We start from the raw sequence: 16,334 nt of genomic DNA, 5'->3' as shown, positions 1-16,334 counted from the left end.
ATTGAAAATATTGGTAGCTACAAAGAATGGTGAATATTTTGTTGCTCAGAGTGTTATTTGGTTACCTTAATCAATTCTGCTCAAATAGATCTATGCTATGCAGTGAGCTAATTAAATGTTTAGCAGTCCAGTTGAATGGCTTTGCTATTCTTTAGTTTCATCTAAGACCATATTGTATATTAATAAATAAACTGTTTGGTTGTGTTGTGTGCAGGGAAACGTTGTTGTTTTTGTTGTTTATTATGGAGATTACAAAATAGATTTAATCAAAGTATTGCTGAAATGGTCTTTCATTTTCTTCTGTATTTCCATTTTAATCTTTTAATGGGGTCTACTTTTAAAGAGATGGAGAGAGAGAGAGAGAGGGGGGGCAGAGATAGGCAAACAGACACAAGGTGAGTGAATGATTAGGTGTAAATGAATACCAGAATTTTCTGTGTTTGTAATAATATAGTTTTACAGGTAGACAGTATTGGTTTCAAAGATTGGAACAAGGTTAACAATTACAGGAAAGGGGCTAAGTCAATTACATCGACCCCAGTGTTCAACTGGTACTTATTTTATCGACCCCAAAAGGATGAAAGCCAAAGTCAACCTCAGTAGAATTTGAACTCAGAACATAAAGATTTGCCGCTAAGTATTTTGTCCAGTTTCTGGTTGATACAACAGCAGCATATTTCAGCCATTAAGTAACATGACCAGTCATCAGACCTCCACAGTTTGGTGGAGTTTAAGGGTCTACTGTACCACGCTAGTCCATAGCATGTTGGTACAAATTGGCAGTTGATTAAATGAACCCAAGTATTTAACTGGTCGTTTATTTTATTAACCTTGGAAAGATAAAAGGCATCATTGACTTCAACAAGATTTGAACTCTTATGTAAACTCAAAAGAAACACCACGAGGAATGTTATCTGATGCTCTACTGATTCTCTCATTCCTTTATCCTTATCTTCAAGCTGATTAGTCTTTCTTAATTGCTATTTTGGCTTGGAAACTAATTTTGGAATAATTCTCATGTGTATGTGTGCTTTGCATTTGTCTATATCAGATAAATATATCACATGGAGGTGTTACCATTGGAAATATTTGCCTGGAAAAAACCATAGCTGCAGTTGTAAAGTTAGGATATTGATCTATTGCAAATAGTTTTACCTGTCTGAAGAACTGAACTCAATATTGGCAGCCAATGATTTCTATCTTAACTTCACTTTGCTCTTATATCTCACAGCAGTCAATTGTATCTTGCCTACTTGAGCACCCTTATTAAAAGTCTTTATGCAGTTGCTCAACTTGCTAGAAATAGCTGCTAAATACCCTTCAAATCCCTCTTTAATGGACAAAGTAAAATCTGGCATACAAAAAGACTGGACTGAGCCCATGCTGGGGTATTATCTTGAAGGGTTTACTTGAACAAATAAACCCCCAATATTTATATTTGTCTGGTACTCATTCTACCAGTGTCTTTTGCCGAACCACTAAGTTTTGGGGCTGTAAGCAAACCAACATCAGTTGTCAAACAGTGAGGTAGGACAAACACGAACAAGACCTACACACACACACACACACACACGCGTGCGCACACACACACACGCGCGCGTGCGCACACACACACACACACACACACACACACCTATCTATACATATCTATCTATGTCTGTTTAGCTATCTATCTACATCATCATTTAAGGTCCATTTTCCATGCTGGCATGGGTAGGACGGTTTGACAGGAGCTACACCAGGCTCCAATTCTCTGTTTTGACATTGTTTCTGTGGCCAGATGCCCTTCCTAACACCAACCTCTTAGCAGAGTATACTGGGTACTTTTTATGGGCTTCCACAAAGTTTCCATTCACCAAATCCACTCAGAAAGCATTGGTTGACCTAGAGCAATAACAGAAAACACTTGCCCAAGGTGCTGCACAGTGGAACTGAACCCAAGACTACAGACTAGTAAAGTGAGCTTCTTAACCATACAACCTTCTTGCATCTATTACAACCAGGAGTAGACTGAGCCATCAGTCAATCAGGCACTGCGCAAGAGCCTGGAGCTCTGAGGAGCCCACACTCAACATGTTAACTCTCTTTGATATCAATGCTTAGGGGCCCGGTGAACTGTTATGCCCAAGGGCCCTTAATACTTTCAGTCTACCCTTGATTACAACTATTAACTTGAACTAGTTTGAATCCATTCTGGAGCAGTCTGAATTGGATTGCTTTCTGATGATGATCAAAGATCCATTTTATCAAAGTATTAAGTACAAGGGTAAAACAAAACGGAATGCAAATAAAAATTGCTTTACTTTCTGACTCCCCTTCATCATCATCATCATCGTTTAATGTCCGCTTTTCATGCTAGCATGGGTTAGACGATTTGACTGAGGACTGGTGAAACCGGATGGCTACACCAGGCTCCAATCTGATTTGGCAGAGTTTCTACAGCTGGATGCCCTTCCTAACGCCAACCACTCTGAGAGTGTAGTGGGTGCTTTTACGTGCCACCCGCACGAGGCCAGCCAGGCGGTACTGGCAACGGCCACGCTCAAATGGTGTATTTTATGTGCCACCCGCACAAGAGCCAGTCCAGGGGCACTGGCAACGATCTCGCTCAAAAGTCCATTTATACATGCCACGGGTACAAGTGCCAGAAAGGCGACGCTGGGCACAGGTGCCATCCCGATTATTTTATTCTTTTACTTGTTGCAGTCATCAGACTGCGGCCATGCTGGAGCACCGCCTTTATGTTGTTATTATTTTTTTTTTTTTACTTGGTATTTATTCCTTTATTCTCTTTTGCTGAACTGCTAAATTTCGGAGATGTAAGAACACCAACACCAGTTGTCAAGCGATGGTGGGGAACAAGCACACACACACACACACACACACATGATGAGCTTCTTTCAGTTTCCGTCTACCAAATCTACTCACAAGGCTTTGGTCAGCCCAAGGCTATAGCAGAGGATACTTACCCAAGGTGCCACACACTGGGACTGGAGCACACAGCCCCACAGTGGTTGGGAAGCACACAGCCACTCCTGTGCCTATACTTGAAATAATATGAATGGTTCATGAACTTACATATTATTGTTGTGCAGGGGCCATGCTAATTTTATCTATCATTCAGTTTTAGTAACGTACTGCTGAGGCAAACATTAACAAAAAAGGGAAAAACGTTTTCATTTTTAAGAGAGGGATAATAATTCTTTCTACTAAGGGCACAAGGCTTGGAAGTGCTCAACTGGTACTTATTTCATCAACCCACAAAAGGATGAAAAGCTAAGTTGATCATGATGGAATTTTAACTCAGAATGTAAAGCAGAGAAGAAATGTTGCCAAGCATTTTTTGTTAAGATTCTGCCAGCTTGCCATCATAAGATAGGGTTAATAATCTGAGCAAATGATAACTGTATGTTAATAGAAACTGTTTATTTATTGCTTTGATCTGTGGATATGTCATTAGAGTAATATAAAGTAGTATGACACTAATCAAGAAATCATAGGTGTTTCTAATCATTTTCTCTGCCATTTGTATTTCTGTAACAGCTGGATAGGAAGGATTGCCAATTCTAATATTCTCTTTTCTTCTCACTGAGGTGGGGAGCTTAGCTCTTAATTATTTCTGTTTCATTGTTTTTGGGGTACTTTTATTGTATTCATATTGGTATTTTGCATTTTACTTTTTTGCTTCTGCTAGCTTTCATTAGTTTAGCTATTTCACTTGCATAGTTGGTGTTTGTTGCATTTCTCAATGTTGCCTTTCAGGAGTGTTTTTTTTTTTTTTGATATGTATTCAAATAATCTATTGATAATATATATATTTGCTAAGTTAGTCATTTGGAATGTGCTGAGATCAGTGATCTTTTAAAACTAATTTAATTTGGCTTCTTGCTTTAATAGTCTGTAGATGTGCACTTGTCTGTATCATTGACAAGGCAATCTGCTGAGAAAATAATAGCTAACAGGTAAAGGAAACTATATGACTGATTCAGAGAAAAGACTGGAAAAATTGGGAACAAAGAATGACATTGAAATTAGAACTATATTCAGAATTATGAACACTGCTGTGATTTGAGACAAATGAAAATAAAGGAAAATAAAGTAAAATGAAAGGTAGGCAGTAAGAAATATACAGATTATGTTGAAATTGATTGTCAGATATTAGTGGATAGATGGCTGAATATTCCAAGACAAGTGTACCATTAATAATATTCTCAGGCAGAATGAATGTGGAAGAATGTGTTTGTGACAAAGCTGTAACTTTGAAATATAGGTATTTTCCAGTTGATGGGTCCCTGTATCATTTCTGTTTACCTGGTTTTGCTCACAATATATGGGTGAGACCCAAGTGTGTAGAAATTGACATTTGCTCAAAAGATGCCAGGCAGTGGAATCAAACTCAAGGCTTCATGGCTGCAAAGTTAACTGCTACATGCATATGCATATGCAAAAATACATATATAATATACATACATTTACACATGTAAATATAATATGCGTGTAAGTACATATTTTAATGTAAATATATTAATTTATAGTATTTTAGCATCTTTGATATATATTATATAATTTATGTACTTTAGTCTTAATTCTTTAAACTCTAAAATTACTTAGATTTTAAAATTTCCAGAAAATGTTTATAATACAGTTAATTTTTTTTTATTATGATTTAAGCTATAATACATTTTGATTTTACTCTTTTACTCGTTTCAGTCATTTGACTGCAGCCATGCTGGAGCACCGCCTTTAGTCGAGCAACTCGACCCCAGGACTTATTCTTTGTAAGCCTAGTACTTATTCTATCGGTCTCTTTTTGCGAACCGCCAAGTTACGGGGACGCAAACACACCAGCATCGGTCGTCAAGCGAAGCTGGGGGGGACAAACACAGACACACAAACATACATATATATATATACATATATACAACGGGCTTCTTTCAGTTTTCCGTCTACCAAATCCACTCACAAGGCTTTGGTCGGCCCGAGGCTATAGTAGAAGACACTTGCCCAAGGTGCCATGCAATGGGACTGAACTCAGAACCATGTGGTTGGTTTTATTTTATAAATAAAATTTTTGTTCATGATTTTATAAATAAAACTTTCATTCATGGTTATATATCTCTTTATTCTATTACTTTTCTTTACATCATATTTTCACGCGACTTAATTCTAATAAACGCTAAGTTAATAGTATAACGTTTAAAATTCTAGTTTAAACTAAAGCTTCGATAAGATAAGTATTGCATTTATTTTCAGTAATATTGTTAAATGTTTTTCTTTTATTTATTGGTAAAATAAGTATTTTTATACAAATTCATCTGTTATTTATTGATAGTTGATCTATATATACATTCATTTTATTATTAATATTATTGTTTTGATCTGAAGATTAACTATATTTTTGAATAGAATTGATTTTCGATTGATTTATTTTGAATCGATTTTATTTTTATTTTATTTCCTATTTGAAAATGTGGTTATGAAACACGTGTAGTCATTTTATTATTTTAATATTTATTACTTTGTATTTTTATTATAGGTCTTTTTAGTGTATTTATTAAATTTTTCTATATGTGACTGTGGATTTTCATGGATGAATTCAAGAATTGTGTTTTTTTTCTCTAAATTATATATATATATATATATATATATATATATATATATATATATATATATATATATATATATATACATATATTTTTATATAAGGGAGGTGAGCTGGCATACATGGTGGGTGAAATGCTTAGTGGTATTCGTCTGCTGTTCTGAGTTCAAATTTCACCAAGGTAGGCTTTGGCTTTCATCCTTTTGGGGGGGGGGGGCGATTAATCGATTAAATAAGTACCAGTTACACACTGGGATAAATGTAATCGACTTAATCCCTTTGTCTGTCCTTGTTTGTCCCCTCTATGTTTAGCCCCCTGTGGGGAATAAAAAAAATATATATCTATATATGTGAAAGGGATAAGTTACCCTGGTAGATGCCATATTATCTCTCAAATTGGTTTAGATTGTTATTTTGTGGGTACAGATTTGACAATCAATGTCTAAAAAAAACTCTAAGAGTTGTAATTTAAAAACTACCTTTTTATTAATTGGAAAAAATATTTTCTCATATGAAAATTAATAATTCAATCAATCCTATATATATACATAATCTTCTTTGTATCCTAATTAAGAACTCTACACCACCAGGTCATTTATTCTAGATATTGCGTGACATACTTACTGTCATACATATGACTAAAACAGTTCTTTTCTTAACATCAAAAATACCCTACATATTTGTGGAATAGGTCACAATAGTTGGATCAGGTGTGGCTAATGTTAATAAAAGGTTTCTTTCTTGATTAAAGATCTGAAGATATTACACTTGTGGATGAATGGTTTACACCAAAAGAACATTTATTACTAATAAACACATGGATTTTTCTAATTATCTATATCCCTGATGAGGGAAATTATCTGAATCCCTGATAATGGTAATTAAATCACAGGATATTTCATTAAAATGAAATATTCTTTGATTTAATTACCATATATTTTATATGTTATATTTTATACACACACACCCACATATATATATATATATAGAAACTCTGCCAGATCAGATTGGAGCCTGGTGCAGCCATCTGGCTCACCAGTCCTTAGTCAAACCGTCCAACCCATGTCAGCATGGAAAGTGGACGTTAAACGATGATGATGATGATATATATATATGTAGGCACAGGAGTGGTTGTGTGGTAAGTAGCTTTTTCTGTATCAATATGTATATGTATAACTCTCTATGGTTTTTTTCTACTAGTGCACCTATTACGTAATATTCTACTATACACACGTGGCCCTGTTTACATTATACTTCGTATCGACCTGTTAAATTTTTTTTTTAAACATATCCATTAGATTTTTATTCTTATTTTTATGTTATAGTTTACTGCACATATAAACGGGCATACACATTGATATGTCTGTCTTTCTTTCTCTTTCACTATTATTATTACTGTTATTTTTTCTCTTTTACAACTTTCTTGTAAATATCTGATTTTTCCCCATTACCCCTTTTGTATTCTCCCTTATTGTATCTTATTTTAATTTACTTCTTTTATTAAACCTTTTTTGATGTCCTTCCAAAGATCCTTCACACTGATGAGAATGACAATGCATGAATTTAATTATAATTACTATGATTATAATATTTTTCTTACATATTTGTATTGTCCTTTGAAACGTGCATATGTATTGAATCCAATTTTGTATTAAATCTAATTTTAATGCAACATCTTTTTCTCCATTTTTCTATAATTGTCTATGGTATACCTATAACGATATTTATACCTATAACAATATTTTTCAACAACTATTTTCATATTTTTATTACTTAACTCTGGTTGTTTTCTTATGAATATGATGAATCTTTATTAGAAATCATTCTTTCTCTCTTTTTCGACCTCTCAAAAAGTTTGAATTGTTCTTTTTTGAACTTATTTTCCCCACATATGTATATATATTTATATATGTATATGTATATGTATATATATGTGTATATATATGTATATGTATGTATATATATATATATATATGTATATATATATGTGTGTATGTGCAATATATACATATTATAAATACATATTTATATATATATATATATATATCATATATATATTATATGTTATATTTCATATATACACATGTATGTATATCTATATATTTCCTTCACTTTTTCCTCCATGGTTTGTTTACCTCCCCCTTTGTTCTGCCCTTCTCGTGTCTCCAGTCCTTTAGAACATTTTCATTTCTTTTTGCATTACCCATATTCATCTGTCTGGTAGCTGTACAGCTTTTGTGTTTTGTCTTTTTCTTGTATATGTATAAATACTATAATTATTTTAGTTTGTCTTGTTTGTTTTCATCATTGTCTGGTACATTCGTTAGCTATTCCCAGTGGATTTTTTTGCACCGGTACCTCCAAGAAGGAATGGTCGCAATGATAATGGTGTAAAACTGTTATGATCACTTGGATATTGATTGATGAGGAATTAGCTACAAATTTTCCATGCATTATGGTTTTGTCAAATTTTCCATTTTTTAAAGATTTTGTTAAATTTTTCATTTCTTTTTGTTTAATTTTCCGGTGGTTATGTTTTTATAAAAATCCTTGTAATATATATATATATATATATATATATATATATATATATATATATATATAAATGTATGTGTGTGTGTGTGTGTGTGTGTGTGTGTGCGTGTTTGTGTGTGTATATATGTATGTATGTATGTATGTATATATTATATTAATGTGACACATAAAACATATATATACATATATTCTTTTATTCTTTTATTTGTTTCAGTGATTTGACTGTGGCCATGCTGGAACACCACCTTTCGTCAAACATATCGATCCCAGAACTTATTCTTTGTAAGCGTAGTACTTATTCTATCAATCTCTTTTACTGAACCACTAAGTTACGGGGGCGTAAACACACCAGCATAGATTGTCAAGCGATGGTGGAGGGGGACAATCAAACATATACACAAACAGACACACAAACATATACACACATGCATACATATACATACATACATATATATATATATATATATATATATATATATTTACAATGGGCTTCTTTCAGTTTTGGACTACCAAATCCACTCACAAGGCTTTCATCAGCCTGAGGCTATAATAGAAGACACTTGCCCATACAGGGGGACTGAACCCGGAACCATGTGGTTGGTAAGCAAGCTACTTACCACACAGCCATGACACATAAAAGAAGTCATGCAAGTGACACATAGAAGCACCAGTGCCAGTGACATATAAACACACCCATGCTAGTGACATGTAAGAGGCACACACTACATTCTTGGAGTAGTTAGCATTAGGAAGAGCATCTAGCCATAAAAACCAAACCAAAATCAGACTAGAACATGGTGCAGCCTTCTAGCTTACCATTTCCAGTCAAACCATCTAACCCATGCCGGCATGGAAAGTAGATGATGATGAATAAGTTATATATTATATATTATTTATGTGTGTATGTGTGTGTGTATGTATGTGTGCACATACACACACAATGCATCTCTGGTTAGGTTAATGCCTATACGTAAAAAAGGTATATATGTGTATGTGTATGCATATGGACATGCCTGTATGCATGTGAGGTGTGTGTTTTGTGTTCATGTGCAGTTGTGTGTACATGTGTGTGCACGTGTGTGTGTACCTGCAACTGGAAGCCAGTGGAGTGAGAGAGAGGAAACACTTTACAATCATTAGTTCATTAATAAACATGCAAGTCATCTGCAAGTGAATGGACCAAATTGCTTTGGTTCTGATGTGGCATCAAATTGAAGAATATTGTCTGATGCAGATGTCCCAGAAGACTATTTTGCTAGAGAATTTCCTGTCTAATAGACACTTGCAGCCAAATGAAATTCAAATGAATAGTTTAGCTGTTGTGATCTTCAGAAGCAGAGACATTGAAGAAGAATTGAATATATCAAATGAGATTATTTATATAGAAAATAAATTATTTAATCTTTACTTTTTTGTTTTTATTTAAATTCTTTGTACCATTTTAACAATATCATATCTGATAATTTCATTTGTTTGATGTTATTTCTCTAGTTTTGGTCTGTAAGGAGTTGAAAGGTTCAAGGCATTTAATCTATTGATGTTGTCTTGTCTTGTAGCTTCCTGTGGGGCAACTGGAGAAATTTAAGTACCAAGAGAGTGGCGAAATGCAACGCAGTAGATGTTTAGATGTTTCATTTAATGCAATGAATGCTGATAATTAGTGGGAAGATTACTGATAATGAGGCCAGGAGATGGAGATGAGTAATTTTAATATCTAGAGAATGAGCTGGAAGAAAATTAAATACAGAGAAAAAGAGACAAAGAATGATAAACTGAGAGATAGTGAGGGAGAGAGAGAGAGAGAGTGGGGGAAAGTGAGTGAGAGAGAGAGAGATTATGAAAAATGAAGAAGCCAAATCTTGAGTGTGGTATGAAGAAAATTAAAATAAAACTTGTTGGTTTTAGACTTATGTTGTATTTGTAGAATAGTCTTGAACATAGAGTTTTCCATCAGTGATCCTTGCTATCATAGGCACAAGGCCTGAATTTTGGGGGAATGGGGTAAGTTGATTATATCAACTAGTGTTTATTTTATTGACCCCAAAAGAATGAAAGGCAAAATCGACCTTGACAGAATTTGAACTCAGAATGTTAAAATGGTTGAAATGCCACTAAGCATTTGGCCTGATGTGCTTAGAGTTTTCTATCAGCAATGGTTATTAAAATGTGGGCAGTTCTAGCAATAATCCTTTCTACTGGAAGCACAAGGCCTCAGATTTGGGGGAAGGGATTAAGTCGATTACATCGACCCCCAGTACATAACTGGTACGATGAAAGGCAAAGCTGACCTCAGCAGAATTTGAACTCAGAATGTAGTGACAGGCGAAAGACTGCTAACAATTCTGCCAGCTCGCTATAAAACCCACCTCTTATAACTGATTTCAAACCATTTAAATGCTCTTTGTCAGTGGGTAGTTTAGGTTAATAGTAAAGCACTTAATTTGTGTCTTTGAGGGATATTGGTTCAAGTCCCATGTTTCAGTTTCTTTTGAAAATAATGCCAAATTCATTAGAATAATTTGGTCGTTATTAGGTTAGTATTTGGAACAAGAATCAACATGGAGATTTGAGAGAAGAGTTTAATTTAGATCACTGTATAACAAGTTTTAAACTCATAGTATCAGAACTGGTCTCAGGTGGATTGACAGAGAAAGTATTAAAGAAGCCAGGAACCATAGTTTAGTATAGTTCTAGATTCTTTTTGTATGAAAAAAAAAATTATGGGAGTGTTATGACTAGAACACACTTGATGACAAGTTGGACTTTTTGATTGAAGCTCGCCCGGGGTTAAATGATAACAATACTTTGACAACAAAAGAAAAATCATACAAATAATGCAAACCTTGTTATTGCAAACTTAGTGAAAAATGTATGTGAAGATTGGTATCAGCTGGTAAGTCAAAGAATCTGTGCTGCAAACACATTAGTCACAAAAGAAAATTTGATAATTCCTTAATGCTTTTCATATTCCATCATTTCAACTGAAAGAGACAAAATAAATAAAAGAAAGATGTTTCAATCCTGAATGAAATTACCAATGAAAAGATAGAAATAGGTGAGAAAAAAAGAGATACACAAAAATAATGATAAAGAAGTATAAGAAATCAAATCAAAGCTGGAAAGAAACACTAGATTGTTATATTACAAATAGAAACCATCATTATCAAAAGTGACTGATTTTTTTTTTTCCTTTTAACAAAACAAATGGTTCAATCCTAATCTAAAATAATTTTTAAAAACCCCTTAAGTAAAACTGAAACGGGAGCTAAGGCAATGCCAGCAGCATGAGAAATAAAAGAATGATTTTGGAGAAAAGTATGGACAGCTGGTAAAATGCCCTTGGCAAGAATATTCAAAAGCAGCATTTGAAGTGCAGCATTTGAACAACTGTATGAAGAAATAACTCAAGGAAGAGCTCATATAATACAAAATATGAACAATTAGAAAACACCTGAAAATGTTAATGTTACTAACTTCTATGTAAACGTAAAAGTGCTTACAAAAATATTTAATGGTCCTCTGAAAAAGTGAGAAACAACACCAAAATAGCTCACTGATGGAAATTATTTTGTAACACTGTCCCTAAGACTGATGAAACAAAAAGTCTTAAGACCCACATTCCCATAAACAGTATGTGAGTAGTGTACAAAATTTTGTATAAACTTAAAGTATATTTGGACCTGAAGAAATAATATACTTCCTAGAGAACAGAAGTGATATTGCAAATGTAAAAATATATCGACAAAGCCTGTAGAGAGAGAAAGAAAGGTTTGAATAATGCTTAGATTAAATTCTAGACTTTTAAATGTGACTTCCCACTGTAAATTGTAGCTATGTGTAAGGTAGCACCATGTAAACAAATTCACTGTATTTTGAAACACAATCACAGAATTTATAAATGTGAACAGACACCAACTAGAGCCCTCAAGGTTGTTATGCATGCTAGTTTTTACTATCTAAGATTCTCTTTTGGTGAAAGCAAACCCTCAATTCAACAAAAACTGCATCAATAAAGACTGACCTCCCTCTTTAAAGCCATAAAAATACTTCAGCGTCTTTAATAGCAACCAACTCTCTACAAAAGTTCAGCTGCAACAGTAGGTACTATACTTGCCCAAAGGTGCTATGCTGAGGAACTGAGCCCAAAACTACATAGGTGAGTAATGAACTTTCAAACCACACAACCATACTTGTGTTTATGGGTGGAATTTGAATTCAGTACATTGCAACAGATGAACTGCCCCTCAGCATTTTGCTAGGTGTGCTAACAATTATGTCAGTTCCCTGCCTTCCCTCATCCATAATATAGAAATATTAACCAGAGGGAGGCAGGGATGAAAGTTACATCATATAAACCAACAAAGTATTTCTTTATGTCAGCACTTTTTACAATATTACTGCAAATAAGAGAACATTATTAGGGCTATTTTTAGTTCCTAGGTCAAACCTAAGTGAAAAGACTTGTGATCACATTCCACAACCATATTGTTCCTGTATTTTTAGAGGTACCAAGAAATGCAACTGCCCATGTGTCCTAACAATACTTGTTGGGATATATAAGATGTAATTTGAACGAAATTTGGTTGTTATTTCTAGTAAATAGATGGACCTCAGAGATGTTCCTTTGTTAGCTTCACTTTACTAGAGTTGTTCTTCTTGTTGAAAATAGCAGTTGTGGGATGATATTCAGCTTCAAGTAACATTGGTTCAAGCTGCCTACAATCAGATATGTTTCAGCTGTGACCATCTTGTCTTATTTGCAGCTTAATGTATCAAGAATGAAATTATTTAATTTGTACTTCCTTTTTTCAAGACAGTAAGGAGTAATACAGATGAAATTTAGCTACTACATCTGGCAGGTTGAGTGAGCATGTCGAGATTCTCTTGTGGACATAACTCTACTAAAGATGATTCTGGAATAATACTGCAGAAAATGGCTTCCTTATTTCCTCATTACTCAGCTCTTCATATAGCCTCTCTTCACGTCAGTTTAAGCCAAATAGCTCACAGTGTTACTACCGTCAAGACAGAACAAGTATTTCAATGATGTGAAGTTAACTCCAAACAATACTATTAAAATGGCTTCCTAAATGTAACATCGATTAAGATAACAAGAAAACTGATTTGTTCTGTATTTTTCATTGTTTAAGAAAGACTACTAATTTATATTGATACATTACTCGCGATAACATCTTCATGTCTCTTGTCAAACAACTGAGAATAAGTTAAATGTACTTTAAATATTTTGTATTAGAAATGTTCATCCATGTGATTGGTTAAGTTTAAATTAACAACATATTATAATACAAGTGCCGTTATGGTTATGTAGTTAAGAAGTTCACTTCATAACTACATGATCTCAGGTTCAGTCCCACTATGCAGCACATTGACCAAAGATTTCTGAGGAGAACTGGTTGACCGATACTGAAAGAAGCCCATAGACATGTGAGATATGGAAGGTTACTTGGGAAAGCAATGCTTGTCATTGTCACCAATGGTGGTAACAAGTAAAGGAAGAAGTGAATAATTTTGTGGAAACACTCATTTTTCATGCTGAACCAAAGTGTGTTGCTTGAAAAAGCACTGAGTGCACAGAATAGAGAAAGTTTGATTTGCAGTTTCTGTGGATGTGTATATCTAGGAAGAGCTGGGCTCATTAGTCACCAGTAGAGCCACAAGTGTAAAGAATAATTTTGTCTGAGTGCACAATGCTCTTGATGGTCAGTGATGGTCCTCCTCAGCAAGAGTGAACAGCCATCATGCATGCATTTGTGTAGATGCATGTACACATGCTACGTGTGTCGTCGATATCATCATCATCATCATCATTTAGCATCTGCTTTCCATGCTGGCATGGGTTAAATGGTTTGACTGGAATTGGTAAGCTGGAGAGCTGCATCAGGTTCTAATCTCATTTGGCATGGTTTCTATGGCTAGATACCCTTTCTAATGCCAACCACTCCAAGAGTTTGTGTGAATATTTCCAATCTATATCGGCCCAAGGCTATGGTCAAGGATGACACTGCTTGCAGCTCAGCTACAAACAGTAATGTTACTGGGCTGCAAGAGGTGATATTTGTTGAGATTTTGTGCCAACAAATTGTTTTCTAACTCTACAATTTCAAATTTCTCTGGAATAAAAATATCCTTTACTTGAAAAACTGGTAACAGTTGGTGATAGGAAGAGTATCCAACCATAGAGAGCTTGCCTCATTTATCTCCCCTGTCTAAGACATGTTAGAATGGAAAACAGGCATTAAACAAGTAAACAATGTTTTAATGTCCATCCTTCATCTATCTTCTCTGACCACTATTCTTGGGTCGTGAGGATAGAGTCCTCAGATACCTCCTCTATAGGGTCCTATCAGAAGCAGCCATCCTTACACTTTCCAGCTGGAATCCCAAGCATGACCAACTGAGACCATGCATATTATCCAACCATGTCATTCTTGGTTAACCCTTAGGTTTCCATGTTAAGCCATTACTTCTCTGCATTGAGAGACCACAGTTCCGAAACTACAGACATGTGATTAAATAAAATGTTGCAGAAAAGAGTAAACCAAGAAAGAGGTGGTTGAATAGTATCCACGGTCTCAACTGGTCATACTTCAGAATCCATCCAGAAAGTTTCTTAGACATAACTGATAATTTTGCAGGAATGAATCACAAAATGGGATTCTTAAAGCCAAACCAACCAGCATATTTTAATGTCAGTAACCTAATGTAATTTCTCAATATTTCTAGATTATTATTTGCAGTCTTGTGATGTGTGTGCACAGGTAGATGGTCAAGCTAATTCTTCTCTCTCAGAGTTGCACGCACATCTGCGATGTTTTATCAGTTCTGCTGGTTGTGGATCTCCTAGAATGTTCGTCAATATCGACATTTTTTCAGCCAACTTGGAAACATCTGAACCACTTGTACACTTGTGTGCAGTTCACACACTCCTCTCTATACAATTTCTGCAACTTTGCACAGGCCTCTGAGCATGTATCACCATGACAACTTTCTCTGTCATAATCAATACATGACATGGTCAATACACACTACACACTTTCCTTCCAAGCACTGCTGTAAACAGCAGAAGTGAGCTAGAACGTTAAAACTTAGAGCACAAGCAGAGCAGAGTGCAAGGTTAATTTTTGCTGAGTGGCTTTACTCTGATTGCTATAGCTTTGTTACTACGGCAACAGTCCAGATACTTATTAATCAGACCTCGTATCTTGAATCTTTATTTGGGCTTGAACACATGTTTACCATTCACAGACATTTAAATAAGTGCCATTCCAAAAGAATTAAGGGAACTTCGTGCACTAGTACAGCAGTCCATAACTTTTGAACACCATGGACTGATTTCATCCAAGACAATTTTTCCACAGACCAGGACATCACCCACATAATAAAACCCAATAAAGTACATGATATATAATTTAATTGTTACAGAATTCGATTAAAACCAATAGAGGCCCTAATATTTTGGTGCACCCATATATGAAGTGATGTCAAAAAGTTCCCAGAGTGGTTCTATAGTGCACCAATAATTGGCAGCTCATGGTTGCATATGCAGTGATCTTCATGAGGCAATGTTCCAAGTGACATTACTGTGATTATTTGCAAGTTGTAAAATTTGTGTTTTTTTTTATCATGTGTATGCTGTAGTCTGTGATTTTGTCATGGAGAGGAACAAAGAGCCAACATGAAATTTTGTGTTAATCTTGGGAAGTTAGCTACAGAAACATTGAGTATGCTTTGGCAAGCTTTGCAATGAACCAATGGGTCATGCACAATGTTTCGAGCGGCACAGGTGCTTCAAAAGCAAAACAAAATGTCCCTGGAAGATGATGAGCGATCTGGAAGACCTGCCACGAGCGTCACCTCCAGAAATGTGATATTATGCATTGAGAATTCATCCCCCAGGGCCAGACCATCAATCGAGAGTTCTACTGTGACATTTTCAAATGTTAGAGGGAGGGCATTCGGCAAAAGCAACCGGCTCTATGGAGCATGAAGAATTGGATTCTTCCCCTAGTTCTCTACATTGTGAGTTTCTCATCGAAAGCAACATGGTATCACTTCTGTACCTGCCCTGTTCACCAGATTTAGCATCTGTAGACTTGAATCTTTCCTCAAAGGGAAAAAGCAACTCAAAGGTTGCTAATTTAACACCATTGTTGAGATCCGGAGTGAATCACAGAAG

General features: G+C 35.0%; 1 long non-coding RNA gene and 1 pseudogene across 1 annotated transcript in view; one reads left to right on the top strand and one right to left on the bottom strand.

Annotated features, from left to right (window-relative positions):
* The window catches only part of LOC128250627 (uncharacterized), a 33,261-nt gene extending 23,717 nt beyond the window's left edge, over positions 1-9,544 (top strand). Inside the window, exon 2 of the long non-coding RNA XR_016238472.1 lies at positions 8,352-9,544. This is a non-coding gene — a long non-coding RNA (uncharacterized LOC128250627). The remainder of the gene's footprint in view (positions 1-8,351) is intronic.
* Positions 3,051-3,150, bottom strand: LOC149136901 (U6 spliceosomal RNA; annotated as a pseudogene).
* Positions 9,545-16,334: the final 6,790 nt, after the last annotated feature.

Source organism: Octopus bimaculoides, chromosome 2, assembly GCF_046866305.1.
Source record: "Octopus bimaculoides isolate indiv1 chromosome 2, ASM4686630v1, whole genome shotgun sequence".
NCBI lineage: Eukaryota > Metazoa > Mollusca > Cephalopoda > Octopoda > Octopodidae > Octopus > Octopus bimaculoides.
Note: the sequence above shows the minus strand (reverse complement) of the source record. Positions and strands in the feature narration are given on the sequence as shown.